This window comes from Macrotis lagotis, chromosome 7 (assembly GCF_037893015.1).
Source record: "Macrotis lagotis isolate mMagLag1 chromosome 7, bilby.v1.9.chrom.fasta, whole genome shotgun sequence".
Lineage (NCBI taxonomy): Eukaryota > Metazoa > Chordata > Mammalia > Peramelemorphia > Peramelidae > Macrotis > Macrotis lagotis.
Window position 1 is genome coordinate 186,780,234 of NC_133664.1, and position 22,225 is coordinate 186,802,458.

Consider the following 22,225-nt stretch of genomic DNA (forward strand, 5'->3'; position numbering starts at 1 on the left):
GATTTAAAACAGCATTTAATAACTTCACTTCTAACTATTATATACTAATGAGAGGCTGCTAATTAATCTTCATCATAACATAAAGCAATTTGTTTCTTTTTTAAGTAGACATTGCATTTCACCTCAGTTCTTCATCATTTCCCTGAAAGACCATGTCCTTTGAGCAGCAAGGTCAGGGCTTAGAATTTTTTTGCTAATGATCAGCTTCTCTGATCTAGACATTTCCTACTGCCAACTGATCAGTAGGATTAACTCAAAGGATCCAGGACTTCCAAGTCTCTTGAACTCACAAGATTGTTTACAAGTCTGGAAAGAATGATCAAAATGCTCACAATCAGTCACCTTATACTCTAGAAGGGAAGAAAGATAGAGAAGGAAACCAGTGCTCTGAGATTGTCAGGCTAGCCCAGGTAAGTCATGTGCTTTGGCTGCCATATGCTTATCCTCTTCTCATACACCCTGCCCCCACCACAGGAAATCTCAAAGTTAACAGGTACAAGGAAGACAAAAACTAGAGGTAGAGAAACTCCCTTTTTAAGGGTCCACTGAGACATTGGCCTTTCAAGTTCAATGGTCAATGAGAAGATGGTTTTGTCATCTACAAAGCACATGAATCCTTCAGTGCTGAGTCACATGGTCGTCTGGAAGCAGCCAGGTTGTTGATCAATCTGAAAGCACTGAAATGTTGAACTAGCTCCTATGGTTGTCTGGTAGTAACCAGGGAAGATCTGTGTGACTATCAGGGACATTTAATATGGTAAAATTATGCATTTTATTAATGAATAAAAGAAAAAAAACATATGCTAAACAAGTACTATTTTGTGTTCTAGTTTTGCAAAAAAGAGGGAGCATTCTTGCTTTTGGGAACTCATACTCTAATTGAAAGAGAAAAAAAGCATTTAAAAAAATCACCTATGACATAAATAGAAAGATCCAGAGTTTCTAAGGGCACAGAAATGTTTTTTTTAAAAAAAATGAGATTCAAGAGGAATGATAACCAAGATAATAAAGTGATCAGAACAAAATAGAATTGTTTTTTTCCTTTACCTAGCCTGGTCCTGCCTACAGACTCTTAAGCTCATATGTAATGAGTTAATGGTGGCAAAGATCAGTTGGATGTCCATGAGCATGACAGATCATTCTACACAAGAAAAAACAAACCTTGAGAGTTACCTTCTCTGTGAATATGGGACCCCATGTCCCATATTCTTGATTCCTTCATCACCAGTCCTACTTGATGGGTGAGTCCATCTTTTAGGAACTGAAGTCTACTATCTTTTAATCTATTTTCAAGAGGAGAGGCCATAGATGTTAAACAAGCTATAATTGAGCATCTCATAGGATTAATTTCAGAGGTATTCCAAGAGGCATCTGGAAATTGACTGGGTCCAGGAGAAGTTGTGAAGGTTGTGAAAGTTGTGAAAGCTAAGTGAAAAATTTTATCAGGCATTGTTTATCACTTTTATTTGTCTAATACTGAGTAAATATTGCATGTTTGAGTCAACTGTCTTTTGCTAGTCATATAATTAGGCTACATGAATTAAAGCAAGTTCAGAGAAGGGGGTAAAGGAGTTAGCTATCAGGTGATGGCTTGAGAGCTGAATCTGCCTGGGTTAATCCACAATAATCTATACCCCCTAGATAGCTGGTAAGTGATGTCCTGCAGTGAGAGGCAGAGCTGAAGGATAGAAGGTCATCCACTTTCTAAGAACCACAGAGAGCTCAGCACTTTCTCAGCACTTCTGACTGGTACAACTATAAAGGTGAGTGTGTGACTGACTGCCCAATAACTCATCTTTCTGGTAAACAGGTCCAAGGTAGTGGTTCTCCATGCCACCCAAGGGTTAAATGTAACATAAGCGAGTTGAACTATAAGATGTCTCAGATTCTGTTTAGTCCTAAATCTTATGATCTTTGTTTATTTCAAGTCAGTTTCTTTTTTATTTCTAATTTTTTTGTACATACCTGTGATTTACTGGTACTGAGAATATTTTCCACCAATTCAATTTCATAATTGCTCATCAAATTATTGTCTTATAAAGCTGTCTAGGGCAGTGAGAGGTTAAGGGACTTTCTAGGAGTAGGTATCAGAGACGGATCTTTATTAACTGTGAGCCCAGCTCTAACCACTACAACATGGTTCATTTATGCATGTATACAGCTCTGAATTACTACTCTAAAGAGACTTATTCTGTTCCTTTGGAGGAATTTATCATATTACCAGTCTCAATAACTCTAAATTGTTGATTTATTTAACACTATGGGTTAATATTGCTAATGGAACAGTTCTTCTGTTTGGAATGATTGTCAAATTGCTTTTTTGTTTTGCAAATGGACTTTTTACATAACAAATTCCATGAAAACAATTATTTAAGTAATTCATTGTTTCTGTAAAATCAAATTTCCTTTAAGTTAGATATACTTATAATTTCTAGAGTAGGGGAAAACTTAGTTGAATGGATTCCCATTTACCTAAAAGAATGGGAAAGACCTTATGTCCTTGGAAGGAGGAGTACAGTTGTGATTTTTTTCCCAGAAGAGATACATATTTGCAATGAGGGTTTTCCCAATACTTTTATGTTCTTTGTTTTAGGAGGAAATCCAAGATGTCTCCTTCATGACAAAACTAACAACAGACTCTAAGACAAATTTCCATTAAACCTCTTTCAATAATATGAAAACAGATCTAATAAGGAAATAAAGGAAAAATGTCTATGCCTGAAATATAGGAATGATGTGGCAAGAAAATATGAACTCTTAAATAAGATTGTAAAAGAAGGGCAGCACCAGTTCTTGAGTCAGGACAACCTGAGGTTAAATTCACTCTCAGATACTGTGTGACTCTGGGCAAATCCTTAACTACACTTGCCCCACCCCCTCAAAAAAAAGAATGCAAGAGATTTCCTTATTTCTTAGTTCTGTTGGATATTAAATTGAGACTGAACTTTAAGAGGTCCAAGTAAGATAAAATAAGAAAAAATGTTTTAAGGCTCTGTGTTAGAAAAAGCATTAAGGGTCCTTTCTCCTATTCTTCAAGGTATACTCTAGTTGTCAACTGAAATCAAGTGCTTTTCCCTCACAGAGAAATATATGATCAGCATTTTGCCAAGAAACAGATAACCATATTTTTCTTCTTTATAAATTTTATCATCTTTATGATTTTTGAAGCATTCATTTGCTTTTACTATATTAGAAATGTCACTTGTGAATTTATAGTAATTCCTCACTCCCTAGGTTAAACATCCACAGAAAAGAGAACATGAACCATATCTACAATTTTCAGAAAAACTAGAATCAGGCATAATATGCAAGATATTTGGAGTTTTTCATGATTGAAGTTGTGTCCAAATGAAATGTTGAACAAAATTCGGCATAAAGCATTATGTTCCCTGAATGAAATCACTCATTTTCATTAACAGCAATAAGCAATTACAAGCACCTACTATATGCAGAAGCACTTTACAAATATTATCTTTTTTGATCTTCACATTCCTCTGGAACAGGTGCTATTTTTATTTTCATTTTGAAGTTAAGGAAACATACAAAAAGAGAGTAAATTATCTTTCCCAGGGACCATACAACTAGCAAGTATCTGAGATTGAACTTGAATTGAGATTTTCCTAATATCAGATTCAGTGCTCTATTCATTTTGAAATTTAGCTATTTATAAGGTTTCATTTATAGATAATAAAATGAGAAGTAAGATAATTTTGGGGGTGTTTTTCAGAATCTACACTACATATTTTCTTAGTTTCTTAAAAATTGGAAAGAAAAACTGTGAGATAAAATAATAAATTATAAAAAAATCTTTTCTGGGTCATTTTTTTCTTCTCTCCAAAAATTTAATCTCTCAGTTGAAAAAGAATTTCAGAAAACTCACCTTTCCCTTAAATTATCTGGATATATATATATATATATATATATATATATATATATATATATATGCAAAAAAATGACACAGTTGAGAACAGATGCCTTTGAAGATCTTGAGCAAGTTATGTCAATGTACATAAAAGGGAATTGATTGAGCTCTCTTCTTTGCTGTGTGTAGCAGCCCTCATACTATGAATGAAGTCTTTAAAATGATGCAGAATGTATTTGGGGCAGAAAAATAAAGAAACTAATTTTTAAATGACTGGTCCCTTCCTAATGTCTGAGCATAATGGAGAACCAATATACTATAATAAACTAATATAAGATTTCTACATCTCCATAACTGAGCCCAATGAAAATGCCTAGAACCAAAGACCATGTATAAACACTAATTTTAGGGATTATGAATTAAAGATTGAAATAGGCAAAGTTTAGAAACTATAGAGAAGTTACCCTCTTTTAGAGGTAAAATGAAATCAGAACATCACAGGTTACAGGTTAATGTTGATACTTTTATTTATTTGAAATAGTAACAAAATAGTAAAATTTGGAGAATTTAGTGTGATTCCAGACAAATCAAAGTATCCCAAGGTGATCTGAATGTAATTCAGTATACATATACCCTCTGCCTAGAATTCAATAAATTTTATCTAGAATTTACCCAAGGTTCTAGAAGATTTGAATTGGGGAAATTAAATATCAAGGAGTAGTGAGTCTCATTAGTATTACTTTTATATTAGGAAGGTAAATTTATCAAATGTCTTAAATTTCAAAAATGCATTAATGGTCAGTTGGATCCTTCCTTATAAGGGAAGGAAATTAAAAAAAACATTTAAATAGTGCTTACTGTGTGTCAAGTACTATGCTAAGCACTTCTATGAATATCATCACATTGCATCATTATAATAATCCTGTGATGTAGGTGTAATTGTAATATGCATTTTACAGTTGAGGAAAATGAGAAACTGAAAAAGAAATTAAATGACTTGCCCAGAGAAACACAGCTAGGAAGTATCTGAAGCCAAGATTAAATGCAGTTCTTCCTGATTCCAGGTTCTTTGCATTGAACCTTTAGTTGTCTTGTTTAACTGCTTTAAGTCCCTTTACTTGTCTTTAGAATAATGGCATAGAAACATTTCTTCACTTCTGAACCCCAATTTCCTCAACTGTATATATATATATATATATATATATATATATCTACATTTATGTTTTCAACTTATTAAGAGTATCAAATAGAAAAATATATGCAAAGTTCTTTGAAAACTTTAAAATGCCAGATTATGATTATTGTTATTGTCCTCTGGATTTGACTATGAATTTTTTCCTGGTGTATTTTATTTTTTGTTTTTTATTATATATTTCTCAATTTTATGCTAATATATATATATATATATATACATTTTTTTGAAATTTTTAGTTTCAAATTTCCTCTTGCCTCTTTTCCTTCTCCCTTCCTTGAGAAGATAAGCAATTTGATATAGATTTTAAATGTGAAATCATCATAAATTTATTTTCATATTAACCATGTTGCAAAAGTAACACAAGGGGGACTTCCTGGGCAGACTTAAGATGATGGTGCAAAGCTAGGAAGTTCCTGGAGCTTTTCCTGAAGCAACTTTAAATGAAACTGTCAGCATATTCTGAATTGACAGAAGACACCAAAACACAGAGTGAAACAACTTCTCAACTCAAGATTTCTGGAAGGAACTTCAGAAAAGGTCTGCTTCATGTGGGTCAAGAGGAAGTTTAGTTTAGAATAGGCAGGAGAGCTGGGAAGCCAGTAGAGGGTTCTTAGCCACAGTGTAGCTCTGGTCTTGCCTCAGCAGGCCAGTGGTACAACTGACCAGCAGTGAGGGTCCCAACTCCAGTGTGAAAGGAAGAGTTTGAGCCCAGGAACATTAGTGCAACAGGCAGGACTAGGTTAGGCTACCATAATGCAGGGAACAAACTGCTTGTCCCTGAGACACCAGAGCAGAAAGCCAGAGATCAGAACCTGGACTCCAAGACAATAAACTTGGGACTATATATTCCGTACCCCAGAACTCAGCTATCAAAAGTGAGCATAAAAATTGAACAAAAACTAGCCATAGAAAACTACTCTGCCATAAGGAAGCATTTGTCTCTGAAGAGGAAAGCAGGGTCAAACTACCTAGATGTGAAGACAAAGTAGTTTATGAATTGGGATCAAATCTAAAAATATACCTTGGAAGAGCTCAAAAGGGATTTTTAAAACTTAAGAAGAGAGGAAAAAGAAAAATTGAGAAAAGAAATGAGTCATGCAGCAGAATTAAGAAAAAAAATGATTAAAGAAAACAGTATTTCTAAAAGTAAAATTGTCCAAATGGAAAAATAAATCAACTCCTTTAAAAATAAAATTGGCTAACTAGAAATAAAAAATAACTCATCTAAAAGTAATTTTAACTAACTGGAAAAGGCATAAGAGAATAAATATAGCACATGAAGAGGCACAAAGGACCTATTATAGCAGAGGGAAGGAAGGGAGGTGTGAGCACTGGGTAAATCTTGCTCTCAAATGATTTGACTCAAAGAAGGAATAACATACATTTCCAATTGAGTTTAGACATTTCTTCCACCCTACAGGGAATTAGGTGGAGAAAGGAGAAGGAGTAATTGATAAAAGTAGGGGTAAAGTAAAAGTAAAGTAAAAGGGAAAATTTTTTAAAAAATGTAAAAAGTGGAAAGTGAGAAGCAAAGAGAAGGGAGCTGTTTAGAAGGGAGGGCAGTTTGAAAGAGATAGCAGTCAGAAGGAAAACATTGATGAAGAGAAAAGTACAAATGGGGGAATATAAAAGGGTAGTAATACAGACTTAGTAATCATAACTGTAAATGTGAATGGGATGATTTCTCCCATAAAACAGAAGTGGATAGCAGAGTTGATTAAAAATAATATGTTGTTTACAAGGATCACATTTGAAGCAAAGATACAGACATAAGTGTAAAGGTAAAAGGCTAGAGTAGAATGTATTATGCTTCAGCTGAAGTGAAAAAAGCAAGGTTAGCAATCCTTATCTCAGGGAAAGCAAAAGGCAAAGATAGATCTAATTAAGAGGGATAAGGAAGGGAACTACATCTTCCTAAAAGGAATCATAGGCATGAATGAATATCAATATTAAACATATATGCTACAAGAAGTATAGCATCCAAATTCTTGGAGGAGAAGGCAAAGAGTTACAGGAAGGCAGAGAAAGAAAAATTATATTAGTAGTGGACCTCAATCTCCCTCTCACAGAATTATGTAAATCTAATCACAAAATAGACAAGAAAGAAGTTAAGAAGGTGAATGGAATATTGGAAAAGTTAGATATGATAGACCTCTGGAGCAAATTCAGTAGGGATAGAAAGAATAAATCTTTTTCTCTGTGGTACATGGCACTGCACAAAATTGACCATGTATTAGGGCATAAAGACCTCACAATCAAATGCAGACAAGCAGAAATCTTAAATGCATTCTTTTCAGATTGATACAATAAAAATTACATTTGATAAATGGTCATGGAGAGATAAACCTAAAATTAATTGGAAACTAACCTAACTCTTCATGGGTGGATATTAGTTGCAAGCCAGTGGAGCTAAGTGACCCAGAGTCACATAGCTAGGTAGTTACTTAGTGTCTGAGTTCAAATTTGAACTCAGGTCCTCATGACTCCAGTGCCAGTGCTCTAATCACTATGCTACCTAGCTGCCCCTAAAAAAACCCTAATTCTAAAGAATGAGTAGATCAAACAACAAACCATAGAAATAATCAACAATTTCGTACTATCATTGACAGTGATAAAACATCATACAGTCAAAGCAGTTTTTAGGGGAAATTTTATATCTCTGAATATTAACATGAATAAAATAGAGAAAGAAGTGATCAATGAACTAGGCAAGAAACTAAAAAAGCTAGAAAAGAATGAATTAAAATATCCCAATTATAAATTATTAGAAATTCTGAAAATCAAAGGAGAAATTAATAAAATTGAAAGTAAGAAAACTATTGAACTAATAAATAAATATGAGCTTGTTTTGTGAAAAATAACAATAAAATAGGTTAAAAGAAGATAACCAAATTACCAGTGTCAAAAATGAAAAGGGTTAACTCACCACCAATGAGAAAGACAAACCCAGAAACAATCACAAAACAAGTTTCACAGAAATAATGTTACTGCTACACAATTAAAAAATGTCAAATGGGTAAGTCAATATAATAAAAATGACAATTCTATCTAGATCAAATTATTTATTCAGTGCTGGGCCAACTAAGCCACCAAAAATTATTTTACAGAACTAGGAAAAAAACAGTAGCAAAATTAGTTTTTGAGCCACAAAAGATCAAGAAAATCAAGGAATTAGTGAAAAAATACAAAGAAATGTGGTCTAGCCATACCAGATCTAAAGCTATAATTTTCAAGTGTCTGGTACTGACTAAGAAATAGAGAGGTGGATCAGTGGAATAGATTAAGTACAAAAGAAAAGGAGTAAATGATTATAGTGATCTATTGTTTGATAAACCTCCAAACTCCAATTTCTGGGATAAGAACTCCCATTTGACAAGTTGGGAAAACTAGAAAATAGTATGGTTAAAAACTCAGCATAGATCAACATCTCACACCCTATATAGAAAGATAAGGTTGAAATGGGTACTGGATTTAGACATAAACTAAACCAAAAGATACCAAACTAAAGATAGAGAACATTATAAATTGCAAAATGGATAATATCAACTACATTAAATTAAATAATATTTGCCCAAATAAAACCAATGCAACCAAGATCAGAAGGAATACAGAAAGCTGGAAATTAATTTTCACAGCTAGTGTTTCTGATAAAGGACTCCTTTCTAAAAATATATAGAGTACTTAGTCAAATTTTATGAAAACACAAGTCATTCCCCAATTAATAAATGGTCAAAGAATATGAACAAAGAGTTTTCAGATAAAGAAATTATCTATAGTCAAATAAAAAAAGTGCTCCAAATGATTATTGGAGAGAAATGCAAATTAAAACAACTGAGGTATCATCTTATACCTATCATATTGGCTAAAATGACAAAAAAAGCAAAAATAATCAATGTGAATGTGAGAAGACTGGAAGGTTAATGCAGGCTTGGTGGAGTTGTAATCTGATCTAAACATCCTGGAGAACAATTTGGAACTATGTCCAAAGGATACTAAATGCATACTTTTTGATCCAGCAATTTCTCTACTAGATCTCTATTCTGAAGAGAGTATAAAAAGGGGGAAAGACCCACATGTATACAAATATCTATAGCAGTTCTGTCTGTAGTGGTAAAGAATTGGAAATTGAAGGGATGCCCATCATTGGGGAATGGTTGAATAAATGTTGTTATATTAATGGATGGAGAACTATAGTTCTCTAAGAAATCATAAGTGTTCAGAATGTAGAGAAGCATAGAAAGACTTGCATGAATTAATATTGAATAAGTGAACATAACTAGGAGAACATTGTACATAGTAGCAGTAACATCATGAGATGATCAACTATTATGAATACAATTCCTCTCAGCAGTTCAATGATCAAGGACAATGTTGAGAGACCTGTTATGGAAAATGCCATTCATATCCAGAAAAAAAATTATGAAGTTTGAATGCAGAAACTTTTTAAAACTTCTTTTGTTTCTTCTTTCTTCTCATGGGTTCTTCCTCCACCCCTTAGTTCTAATTCTTCTTTCATAACATGACTGCTATGGAAAAACATTAAGCAAAATTGTACATGTATAACCTATATCAGATAATTCACTGCCAGGGGGAAGTTGAAGGGAAAGGAAGAGGTAGAAAAATATGGAACTCCAAAACTTGCAAGAGAATGTTGGAAGCTATCTTTGCATGCAATTGGAAAAAACATTTAAAAATAGAACCCACTTTGCATCAGTTCAGGTTTTTCTGAAATCATCCTACTTATCATTTCTTTTCTTTTTTTTTTAGGTTTTTGCTAGGCAATGGGGTTAAGTGGCTTGCCCAAGGCCACACAGCTAGGTAATTATTAAGTGTCTGAGACTGGATTTGAACCCAGGTACTCCTGACTCCAGGGCTATTGCTTTATCCACTGTACCACCTAGCCGGCCCCTACTTATCATTTCTTATAGAACAATTGTATTCTATTACAATCATAAGCCACAACTTGTTTGGCTATTCCACAATTAATGAAGATCCCCTCAATTTCTAATTTTTTGACATCACGGAAAGAATGCTATCAATATTTTTGTATATTACAGGCTCTTTCCCTTTTCCATTGTTCTCAAGGTTCCAGTTCAAAATAAAAACAAATGGCATAAAAATTTCTTGCTTGTAGCCAAGAAGAAAAAGATGATGCAGATGGCTCTGGAAGAGAAAGTGAGGCTGGTGGGTTTTCACAGTGCTCCCTCACTTAAATACAAGTCACGGTTCTCAAAAATGAAGGACAAGAAGAACAACTCTGAGTAAGTATTAACCATTTTATAAGTAATACAAGACACATGCTGCTGGAAGAGACAGATATATAATATTCCTGCTGAATTACAAACAGTTATTCATCTGCATAATAAATGATTTCTCTCCACCTCATTATTGCTGGTTTCTCAATTTATCAGAAGTAAAACTGTTATTCAGCTATTTTTTTTTTTCAGTGCGTAGCTTTCTCCTATGTGTCACATTCTTCATCCTTCAACCTCCTGAAGCTGGTCCTTTATATACTTCAAATTAATTTTCTTATTTTTACTTTTTAGCTTTTCTGCAGTTAGAAAAGACAGATTAGCCCTTCATTCTGCCTGAGATCTCAATACTTAGCACAAAGTCTGTATATAGTAAAAGGCTTTTAGGTGACTGCTTTGTAATTTGTTATTTAGTCGTACCTATGATTTTTTTCTAATATATATCATTGCTTTGTATCAAAATAATGTTCCACTAATTCTACTTTTAAAATTGGATTCATACAACCATTTTTCCCTTCACTCTTACTGAAAACATTTTAGTTGTCCCTCTCTCAGACTTTCATTGCTGCAACAGTTAATCTTACTGATTATAGGCTTCTCCTTTAATCTAGTTTGAACATTGTTGCCAGACTTATTTATCTTAAGCACTCACTTGCACGTCACTACTTTATTCATAAAGCTTCTCTTACACCTTTGTAACATAGTACATAAAATCTGTCTTTGTCTAGCTTTCAAAGCCTTCTATAATCTGACTTCACTCTATCTGTTCAAATTTATTTCCCACTATTCCCATGCATACTTGTCATTAGACTGATCACCTTATTGTCCCAAAGTCATAGCTATCTCTGTACCTTCCTTCATAGCATTCTTCTTCCTGGAAGAATGAGTATAGTCCATCCTGGAAGAATGAGTATAGTCCATTCCACCTCTGTAAATCTTACCCATCCTTCAAGCAGTGGCTTTCTCCATCAAGGAAGTATTCCATTTTCACTCAATTTTCAATTGTCATTCGCAAAATTGCTATAATTCACAATTTAGCACTTAGTGACATAATAGCTATTTTATTTTTTCTATCTACATCTATTGTTCTTGTATCTTAACTTTTTATTCCATTGGGGACTTTCAAATCCTTGAGGACAGAGACTATACCACAAATTTCTTTTATTTTTCATAGTACCTAGCATGGGGGAAACACACAGTAGGCCCACCAAAAATAATTTTGACATTAATCACACCATTACAAAACCTTCTACACTTAAATCCTGTCCCATTTTGCTATATCTCAACTGATAAATAAATTCCTTCACTTCACCTCACCAGGGCCAGTATAAAGAGATTAGAGTTTGGTCTTATCATTAAAATACTACGATCTCTTAGTTTCCCTGCTGGGCATTCATTTTGTCCAAATAAGATTATATATGTTTGTATTATGTATATATGTATGTAAATGTATCCATCCTTGATGAGGAAAGGACAGGAATCAAGGTGAACTGTATGACTTTGTCTCTCTGTCTTTCCAAATACTAAGGTTTAGAATTGGACTTATTAAACTCATGGATTTTTTAATGAGTTTAATTAATAACACACACACACACACACACACACACACACACACACATATATATATATTAATATTGCCTATGAAGCTCAAGAATCCTTTTACATAGCAATTACTGTAAAGGTATAATATTGATTTTCACTAGACATGAGAAAAAGTCACATTATTGTTTTGTTTTGTGTCTATGTGGAGGACAACCTTTGTTATTCCTTCCATCTTAATATTGTGATGAAGTAAACCTGTTCTATTAACTCTTCAGTGTCTCTAATAGCAACAAGTCATTTCACCATTGTGATGGTTTTCCTTCTTTTTTAAGAAATGAGAATGTTCAAAGCATACTACATCTCTACAAAATACCCTTTGTTTTGATACAAAGATTTTATGTTCAGGTAATGAACTTTTAGTTACACCTCACTTCCTGCATATAAACAAAGTCCTTGGTTCAACATAAACAGTTGCTGTGGACAGATTTCCTCCAAAAGCCTAGGGAAGGCAAATGGAAAATTATTTCAATGAGCTTACTGTAAGCACACTGGGTTTTTTTTTAATTGGTAGGTTTTAAAATTGGTATTGGTCGACTTTAAATGCCTAATTATCCTCATACAAATGGCACCCTATAATCCAGAAAAGTGTTGTACTTGGTGCCCTGTGCTGTTTATTATTTTGCATTACAATTATCATGCAAAGCAGAGAAGGTGACTTTAAGCAACTCATTTGAAGTGCTTCTTTCTTAAGTGTAAAATCTTTGGGAGGCTATTTACATAGATGTTTATCATTGGATGTTAAAAATCAGTCCAATTATAAGCACACAAAAGTTTTTATTATGGGTTTAATTTTGAAATGTAAATGGGCCATTGTAAAGTGCCTGTTGAAATTTTAATTTGTGCTTTTATTTGTGTCTGTGGATTAACAAATCATCCTATATGGAAATTAATTATAGAGATATGCAAAATGTTAAAAGATAACAGAGTATGTGTAGCAAAATTACCTAAAGGTATGCAATGACAATGAAAGTTCTCTCTTTTGAGTTGTGGATTGTAGATGCTGTTAAGTGCTCATCTACCACCCAAGTAACTAGAATTCCTGTGCAGATGATACAAATTCTACTTAATGTTGAATTCTGTTGCCATGGCTATGATAGCCTTAATATTGTGGGCTCACAGCAAGGTTGCAATTAGTATTTGGATTCAGAAGAGAAACATAATGATCTCATATTGAAGAAACACTTGCTTAATACTATTTTGAATCTAGGACTCCTTTCAAGTTGCTAACCAGCAGGATATTTGGTCAAAAAAAAATCACTCCATCATTTTGAAACTATGTTCTCAGAATGTTCTCTCAAACTTTGTGTGTGAGATCACAAAACAAAGCATATCTCTAGATTTGTCTGCACTTGCCTTCATTTGGGTTTTAAAAATATGGACTTTTCAAAATTAATGTAGTCTGTAAATGGCAATTTAACTGCCTTAGCAAGGAAAATTTTATACATACATACATACACATATATGTATACACACATTAAATCATTCAAAATGACACCTAGTTATAAAAATAACAAATAGTCATAAAATACTTTCAAATACTCTTTATTGAGTATCTTCTATTTTAAAGGAGAGTACTAAGTATTAACAGAGACCTGAGTGAAAAGACAAGCAAAATATCTTCTACCAGAAGAGGCAGATAATTTGCTTGACTATGGTTATGAAGTGTCTCCTCAGATATGAGTAACACATAGTAACAGAGTTTTAATAGAAAAGATGGAGCATATATGAAATGAAGAAGAGAAGGTTAGAGGGACACTTCTGGGAAAGAAGGACAAGTCACTGCATATTTAATTAATGTTGTTGCTGTGATAGTAGAAACAAGATGTGCCTTTGAGTCAGGAGGATGGGCTTTAACCATCACTTCCAGTGAAGCAATCTGGCCATGTGGACAAGTCACTTAATCTTTGGGGGTCCAAGCAACTCTCTAAGCAGTAACAAATTATTTGCTTATCTGTGTCAGTGAGGGGATTTCTAATCTGGACTGCTCAACATTAATGAAATCAGATGTCATGGTATAGACTGCTTAATTATCTTAGTGCCCTTAAGCAAAATGTTGTTTTCTCATTTGTCATTTTTAGCCTTTTTTGATATTGCTTTAAAATCATTCTTGCCATCCCTGTTTTGTTGAATTCTAAGAGATATGATTGATTCCATTCCATTAACATTTTAAATAAATATGATTTTTTGTGATTTTGGTTTGTTTCTTAGCAAAAAAATCAAATCGTACATCTCTGAGTTTCTGATATAGCCTATATATATATATATATATATAATATTCATATCTAATATATACTTCTATTACAGCAAACATGTATATATTATATATAATTATATACATAAAGCATATATATACACATATATACACACATATATACAAACATAAATACATACTAATCCTTTTTACAATCATAGTTTATATTGGTCTCATCAGCCACAGTAGGGTACCTTATCCCCAACATAATGATGTCATTTTGGTCCTTTACACACAAAGGACAACTAACTATTTAAAATCAAAGTTATAATTTTTAGATTTGTTTTTCCATCCATCATATCTCATTATAATATCCTTTTTTTGCTTCACTTCCTCTTTACAGGGAAAACAAAAGGAAAAAAGGAATCAAATTAGAACTATCTATTTTTCTTTGGAATAATTTGATGCCTTCCAATTCTCTGCCTGTCCATATCTTGCTTTATCTAAGATAACTGATCATCTGAAATCTCATCACCAGATTGATTCATTCAGTTTTTGATACTCCATAATTTCTCGGTTCCCTCACTTTCCTCTCTCTTCCAAACTGATGAGCACTGAACTCCTTCCAAAGTCTTTCTTTACTGGTGCTTGGGACTGGAACTCTCAATTTACTGTCAGCATTATCATGTAGTTTATTTCTTTTTTGAAGCTAAGAAGTCAAACTTTTTGGACTGCTTTCTTTTGTGTGTTGTCTTCCCCCATTAGATTGTAAACTCCTTAAGAGATAGGATCATTTTTTATTTTATTGTATTGTATTTATTTCATTCTAGAACTCAGTAGGTACTTATAAATGCTTATTGAATTTCCCTCTTCTCTCAATATTCTCTCTCTCACCCCCTTCTCATCTCTTCCTCTCTCTGTCTGTCTCTTTCTCTATTTCTCCCTCTTTTCTTCTCTGCACTTGAAGATTTGTTTCTTTATATTACTTCCCTTACCCTACTCTAGTATTTTCTTTATACTACTACTTTCTTCCTTTTCATCACTATCCCCTATCTTCCCTTTCACAGTTCATATATGATTGAGGTTCATGAAATTCCTTATTCCTTCACCTCAACTTATTCTTCTCCTGTTTTTCATTAATTACAAAACGTAATAAATTCATCTATCTTCTTCTTCTATCCTTAAGTTGCCTTCCTTATTTCTTCTCTTCCTCTCTGAGAATCTTGCTCTTTGACCCTTAAAGTTAGTGTAGAGAGATAATAGTCTTTAGAAGGAGAAATAATAGTCTTTCAGGATATAAGCATTTGATCATCATTTGACCCTTTCAAATGAATGTTTACAGATTTCTCTTGTTGCTTCTGTGTTTTCAAAGAATCTACTCAATTCTGATTTCTTGATAACAGTTAAATCATTAATTTTGTAAATCTATAATTCTATAAAGCTCCAAGTTTTTCCATGTCAGGATTAAGCAACAAAATATGATATTCTTGTATGTAGGTTTTTCTTTTGTTTATGTAAACCTGTATCATTTTCATTAGGGTCCATTGGATGGCCTCGGATGCAGTGGGAAACTGACTTTTTTAAACTAAGATCTTTCCCAGGTCCAAATTCAGTGAATGAATGAATGAATGAATGGAGTGAATGAATGAGGGGGAAAGGTAAAGGACAAGCATCTATTATGTATTAGGTACTCTGCTAATTGCTTTATAAATATTATCACGTTTGATCGGCACAGTGACCCGATAAGTAGGTGCTATGGTGAACTTGAGGCAGAAGTTAAGTGACTTGCCCAGATAAATGTTTGGGTCCAGATTTGAACTCAAATCTTCCTGACTTTAGATCCAGCACTCATGTACTTTGCCATCTAGTTGAATGAATGAATATTAGTTTTATTGGTTGCTACTGTATGTTCTAGGGATATAAAAATGAATGAAGTCATGATTTCATCTATCCCAAAGAAGCTTTCAAACTAAGGAAGAAGGAAAAATTATGTATAAAAATAATCACAATGCAAAACAAAAAATGGATAACTATGATGGAGAATTTGCCACAAAAGTACTATGAGAATTCTGAGGTGGGAAAAGTCAGTTATCAGTGGAGAAATCAGAACTAAAGTAAGAGTACCAGAGTATAAATTTGGAAGAAAGTAAGGAATTCAGTAAGCAGAAATATAGGGTCAAGGAGAACTGATTCTAGGCATTGGAGATGGCTTAAGCAAAAATGTAAGAGGTAGGATGGAAGCAGGCATTTCTAATTCTATTGACTTTTCCTATAATATATAGGAAAGCATTTCCAAATATTTAGTCTTCTTTCCTTCTATAGTTAAGGATTAGGAGGGGATACATTGGCTCAAGGAAGAGTTCTCTGCTTGAAATTTATTTATGAGTATTTTTGTTATATGGAGGAGTTGTAGGAGGAGTTGAGTAGAGAAGTGAGAGGAAGAAACTGAAATATTTCCAAATAAGTTGTAAGTCTACAGAGTGTAGTTACACTATTTTGTCTAAAGTGGATTCCCGAAACAATATAAATAAGAGAACCACAGAATTAGAAATTAGCTTAAGATATAATTATCAAAAGTAATGATTTACAGTCCTGTTACCTTGGTTTTCAGAAGGCCATTTTTGTGGATTCATAGTCAAGAAGTGCTTTCTTTGGCCTAATTCAAATCATGTAAAAATTTAAGTGCATTTTTTCTTAGTTCTTTTTTTAATCAATTCTAGAACAAATGCTAAAAAAAATCAACTGATGATATTTTTGTTCCCTTTAAACTCAGAGTCAAGATGGTCCCAAAATTGTTTTCATAAAAACTAACCCCTTTAATCAAAATCTAGAATGACAGAGCCAAAAATTTTTTCCACTTGATATTTTATTTTTCCAATTACTTACATATTATGTAAGTTTTTTTAACATTCATTCTCGTGCATATGCATATTTTTAAAGTAACGTAATTTCCTTCCACCCTCCCTTCCTATTCCCCCTCCCCTCAGTGATGAATAGTTTGGTGACTACTGTACATACACATTTCTGTTTAGCATGTTTATAGAGTAGTCCTTCTGTATGAGGTATTAGGAGTAGGGGAAAAGAGAGAAAACTATGAGATAGGAAAGAAAGACATAAGAGAAATTTTTTAAAAAATAAATGTAGTGTTTATTCTGATTCTGTTGGGGTTTTTGTGTGTGTGTATGATTTTAATTGTTTTCTTCTTCTGGATTCGGATAGCATTGCCCATAGCAGACCTTCTAGGGTTATCCTAGCTCTCTGAACTTCTGAAAGGAGCTGTATCTATCAAGGCTGATCAATTCACACTATTGTTGTTGATATGTACAATGTTCTCTAGGTTCTACACTCAGCATCAATTCCTTTAATTCATTCCATGCTTCTCTGAGTCCAGCCATTTATGGTTTCTTATAGAACAATAATACTCTATAACATTCATATGCCATAACTTTTTCAGCTATTTCTCAATTGATATGTAGCCCCTAAATTTCCCTCAGTTGATGCTATTTCCCTCAAAAGAACTACTATCAATATTCTGGAATGTGGGACTTTCCCCACTTTACATGATTTCTTCTGGATAGAGGCCTAGTTTGGTGTTCCTAGACCAAAGGGTATGATCAATTTTATTACTCTTTGGACATGGTTCCATATTGCTCTCCAGAATGGTTAGATCAGTTCATAACTCCACCAATTCATTAAATTCCCAATGGTCCCATAACCTCTCCGACATTGATCCTTTTCCCCTGTTTTCATCTTAGCCAATCTGTGGTGTGAGATGGAACTTCATAGTTGTTTTAATTTACATTCCGCTAATCAGTAAAGACTTGGAGTATTTTTTTCATATGTTTTTATATAGCTTTAATTTTTTCATTTGAAACCTGTCTTTTCATATCCCTTAACCATTTATCAATTGGGGAATGACTTGTAACCTTATAAATTGGATGCAATTCTCTATGGATTTTAGAAATGAGATCTTTAAGGGGTGGCTAGGTGGTGCAGTGGATAGAGCACCGGCCCTGGAGTCAGGAGTACCTGAGTTCAAATCTGGCCTCAGACACTTAATAATTACCTAGCTGTGCAGCCTTGGGCAAGCCATTTACCCCCACTTGCCTTGTAAAAACCTAAAAACAAAAGAAATGAGATCTTTATCAGAAGTCCTAGCTTTGGGAATTGTTACCTAACTTTTTATTTTCCCTCTAATTTTGGAAGTATTAGTCTTATTAGTGCAAAAATATATTAATTTAATATAGTCAAAATCATCCATTTTGCAATTTATAATATTCTCTATTTCTTGCTTGGTCATAAATTTCTCCCCTTTCCAAAGATCTGACAGATAAGATTATTTCTTGCTCCATTAATTGGTCTGTAGTATCTCACTTTATGTTTAAATCCTATACCAATTTTGAACTTATTCTGGTATAGGATGTAAGATACAGGTCTATGCCTAGTTTTTATGATACTGTTTTTCAGTGTTTCCAATAATTTTTGTCAAATAATGAGTTCTAATCTCAGAAGCTAATGTCTTTTGGTTTGTCAAATGATAGATTACTGTAGTCATTTACTAATGTTCTTTTTGAGCCTATCATAATCCACTGATTCATTACTTTATTTCTTAACCAGTACCAGGCAGTTCTGATGATTGCTGATTTATAGTACAGTTTTAGATATTGTAGAGCTAGACCACCTTCCTTTAAATTTTTTTCCCATTAATTCCCTTGATATTCTTGATCTTTTGTTGCTCCATATGAATTTTGTTGCTATTTTTCTAACAGTAAAATAGTTATTGGGTAATTTTATTGGTATGACACTGAATAAGTAATTTAATTTGGATAGAATTGTAATTTTTATTATATTATCTCAATCTAATCATGAGCAATTGACATTTTTTCCCAATGATTTAGATACGACTTTATTTGTGACAAGTGTTTTATAATTGTTCTCATACAGTTTCTGAGTTTGTCTTGGGAGGCAGATTCCCAAGTATTTAATGTTGTCTGCAGTTTCTTTAAATGGAATTTCTCTTTCTGTCTCTTACTTTGATGTTTATATATAGAAATGATGATGATGAATTATCTGGGTCTATTTTATATCCTGCTACTTTGCTGAATTTGTTCATTGTTTCCAGTAGTTTTTAATATGATTTTCTCATGTTCTCTATGTATACCATCATAGCATCTGCAAAGAGTGAAAGCTTTGCTTCTTTATTGCCAATTCTGATTCCTTCAATTTCTTTTTCTTCTCTTATGGATAAAGCTAACATTTGTAAAACTATGTTGAATAGTAATGGTCATAATGGTATCCTTGTTTCACCCCTGAACATACTGTAAATGCTTCCAGTTTGTCCCCTTTACATATAATATTTGATAATGATTTTAGATAGATACTGCTTATTATTTTAAGGAAAAGTCCATTTATTCCTATGTGCTTTAGTTTTCAGTAGGAATGAATATTATATTTTGTCAAAGACTTTTTTAGCATCTTTTGAGATAGTCATATGATTTCTGTTATTTTTTTATTGATATGTTTACTTATGTTGTCTTTTTCTACTATTGAACCATCCCTGCCTACCTGATATCCTATCTAATCATGGTATATTATACTAGTAATAACTTGCGTAATCTCTTTGCAAAAAATTTTATCTAAGATTTTTGCATCAATGTTTATTTAGGGAGATTGGTCATAATTTTCTTTGTTTTGGTTCTTCCTGGTTTAGGCATCAGTACCATATTTGTTTCATAAAAGAAATTTGACAGAACTTTTCCTATTTTTAAAAATGGTTTATGTAGAATTGGAACTACTTTTTCCTTAAATGTTTGGAAGAATTCACTTATAAATCCATCTGATCTGGAGACTTTGGGGGGAATTTATTGATGATTTCTTCAATTTTTTTCTGAAATGGAGTTATTTATTTTATTTCCTCTTCTGCTAATCTGGGAAATTTGTATTTTAGTAAATAATCATTCATTTTACTCAATTTATTGGCATTCTGTTCAGCAAAATAGCTCCAAATTATTTCTTTATTTTCATCCTCATTGGGGGTTTGTCTTTTTCATTTTTGATACTGGTAATTTAGTTTTCTTCTTTCTTTCATTTTTAATCAACCAAAGGCTTATCTATTTTGTTGGGTTTTTTCCATGAAGCCAACTCTTAGTTTTATTTATTAGGTCAATGTGTTCTTGCTTTCAATTTTATTAATCTCCCCCTTGATTTTCAGAATTTGTAATTTAGTATTTAATTGAGGATCTTTAATTTGTTCTTTTTCGAGCTCTTTTAGGTTGCATAACCAATTCATTCATCTCCTCTTTCTCTAATTTACTCATATAAGCATTTAGAGATATAATATTTCCCCTAAAATCTTCTTTGGCTACATCCCATAAATTTTGGTGTGATGTTTTATTGTTATCATTTTTTAAAATAAAATGATTATTTTTATGATTTCTTGTTTGTTCTTTAAAATTAAATTATTTAGCTTCCAATTAATTTTTGGTTTATCCTTCCATGGCCTTTTATTGCAACATGATCTGAAAATATACATTTATTATTACTGTGTTTCTGTACCTAATTTGCAAGGTTTTGTGCCCAATACATGATCAATTGCAGTTTAGGTGCCATGTACTACAGAGAAAAAGATATATATACATATATATATAATATATATATATACACACACACATATGTTAAATAATGATATAACTTCATTTCCTATAGTACCTTTTAAGAAAATGTAGTTTCCTACCTTATTCCTTTTAATGAGATCAATTTTTGCTTTTGCTTTTTCTGAGATCAGGATGGCTACACTTGATTTTTTTTTAACTTCCACTGAAGCAAAATATATTTTTCTCCAGTCTTTTATCTTTACCCTGTGTGTATCTTTCTGCCTCAGTTGTCTGTCTTGTAAACATCATACTGTACATTTCTTTTTTTAATCCATTTTGCTATTCAATTTTATGAGTTTATCTCATTCACATTGACAGTTAAGATCACTAATTCTGTATTTCCCTCCATGCTAACTTTCCCGATTTATACTTTTCCCTTCCCTTTCTCTTATTTCTCCTCATCAGTTCTTTGCTCCGTTTCTCCTATCAATCTTGTTTAAATTTTAACGTTGTCTACTTTTACTTTTAATTTTACCTTGCCTTTTATCAGTCCCTTCCCCCTTCCTCCCTTTTTCTCTGTAGGGTAGGAGAGATTTTTAAACCCAATTGGGAACGTAGGTTATTGCCTCTCTGGGCCAATTTATTGAAACTAGAATTAGGGGAAGGGGAGGGGAGGGGTCTCGGGGCCGAGGTACTGGGAGCCTGGCGAGGGAGACTCGGCCGGCACCGCTGCAGAGCAGCGGAGAAGCTCGCCCCTCCGACCCGGGTCCGGCCGTCCTCCGTCCCTTCCCCCCACTCCCGATCCCAGCAGCCACGGCCAGCCTGAAGCAGCGCTTCCAGAGGTTCCCGGAGCAGAAAAACATTATCACCGACTTCCTGGGGAAGCTGGAGGAACTCTCCGGCATCAAAAACTATTACCTGGCTACAGGTTTCATTGCCTTCCTGGGCCTTTATCTCATCTTTGGCTATGGTGCCTCCCTGATCTGCAGTCTCATCAGATTCATCTACCCAGCATATGCCTCCATCAAGGCCATTGAAAGCCCCAACAAAGATGACGATACCACTTGGCTAACCTACTGGGTGGCATACAGCATATTTGGCCTGGCTGAGTTTTTCTCTGACCTCTTCCTTTTCTGGTTCCCCTTCTACTATGTAGGGAAGGGTGTCTTCTTGCTGTAGTGCATGCTTCCAGTGGTCTGTAATGGCTCCCAGATCTTGGATCAACGCCTGATCCGCCCCATCTTCCTAAGACATCAAGCTTCCGTGGACAGCCTGGTGAATGACCTGAGTGGACCAGCCCTGGACACAGCAGCCAATTTGACCGGCGAAGCAACCAATGCAGAAATGATTCATCCACTGAAGAATAAGTGACGAGATCATCTCTGAGCCAGAGGCTTCAAATAACTGGACACCCTCCACCAGGGACCATGGGCCCCAATGCTGGCCCATGTCTTAAGCAGCTGATCCCTCCCAGCTATATCTCCCTCAATCAACTCCACCTTCTTGGACTTTAGGGCATTAGAGAAGTCT

General features: G+C 33.7%; 1 pseudogene; it reads left to right on the forward strand.

Moving 5' to 3' along the window:
- The first annotated feature begins 1,095 nt into the window (after positions 1 to 1,095).
- LOC141494218 (receptor expression-enhancing protein 6 pseudogene) lies at positions 1,096 to 22,089 on the forward strand (annotated as a pseudogene).
- Positions 22,090 to 22,225: the final 136 nt, after the last annotated feature.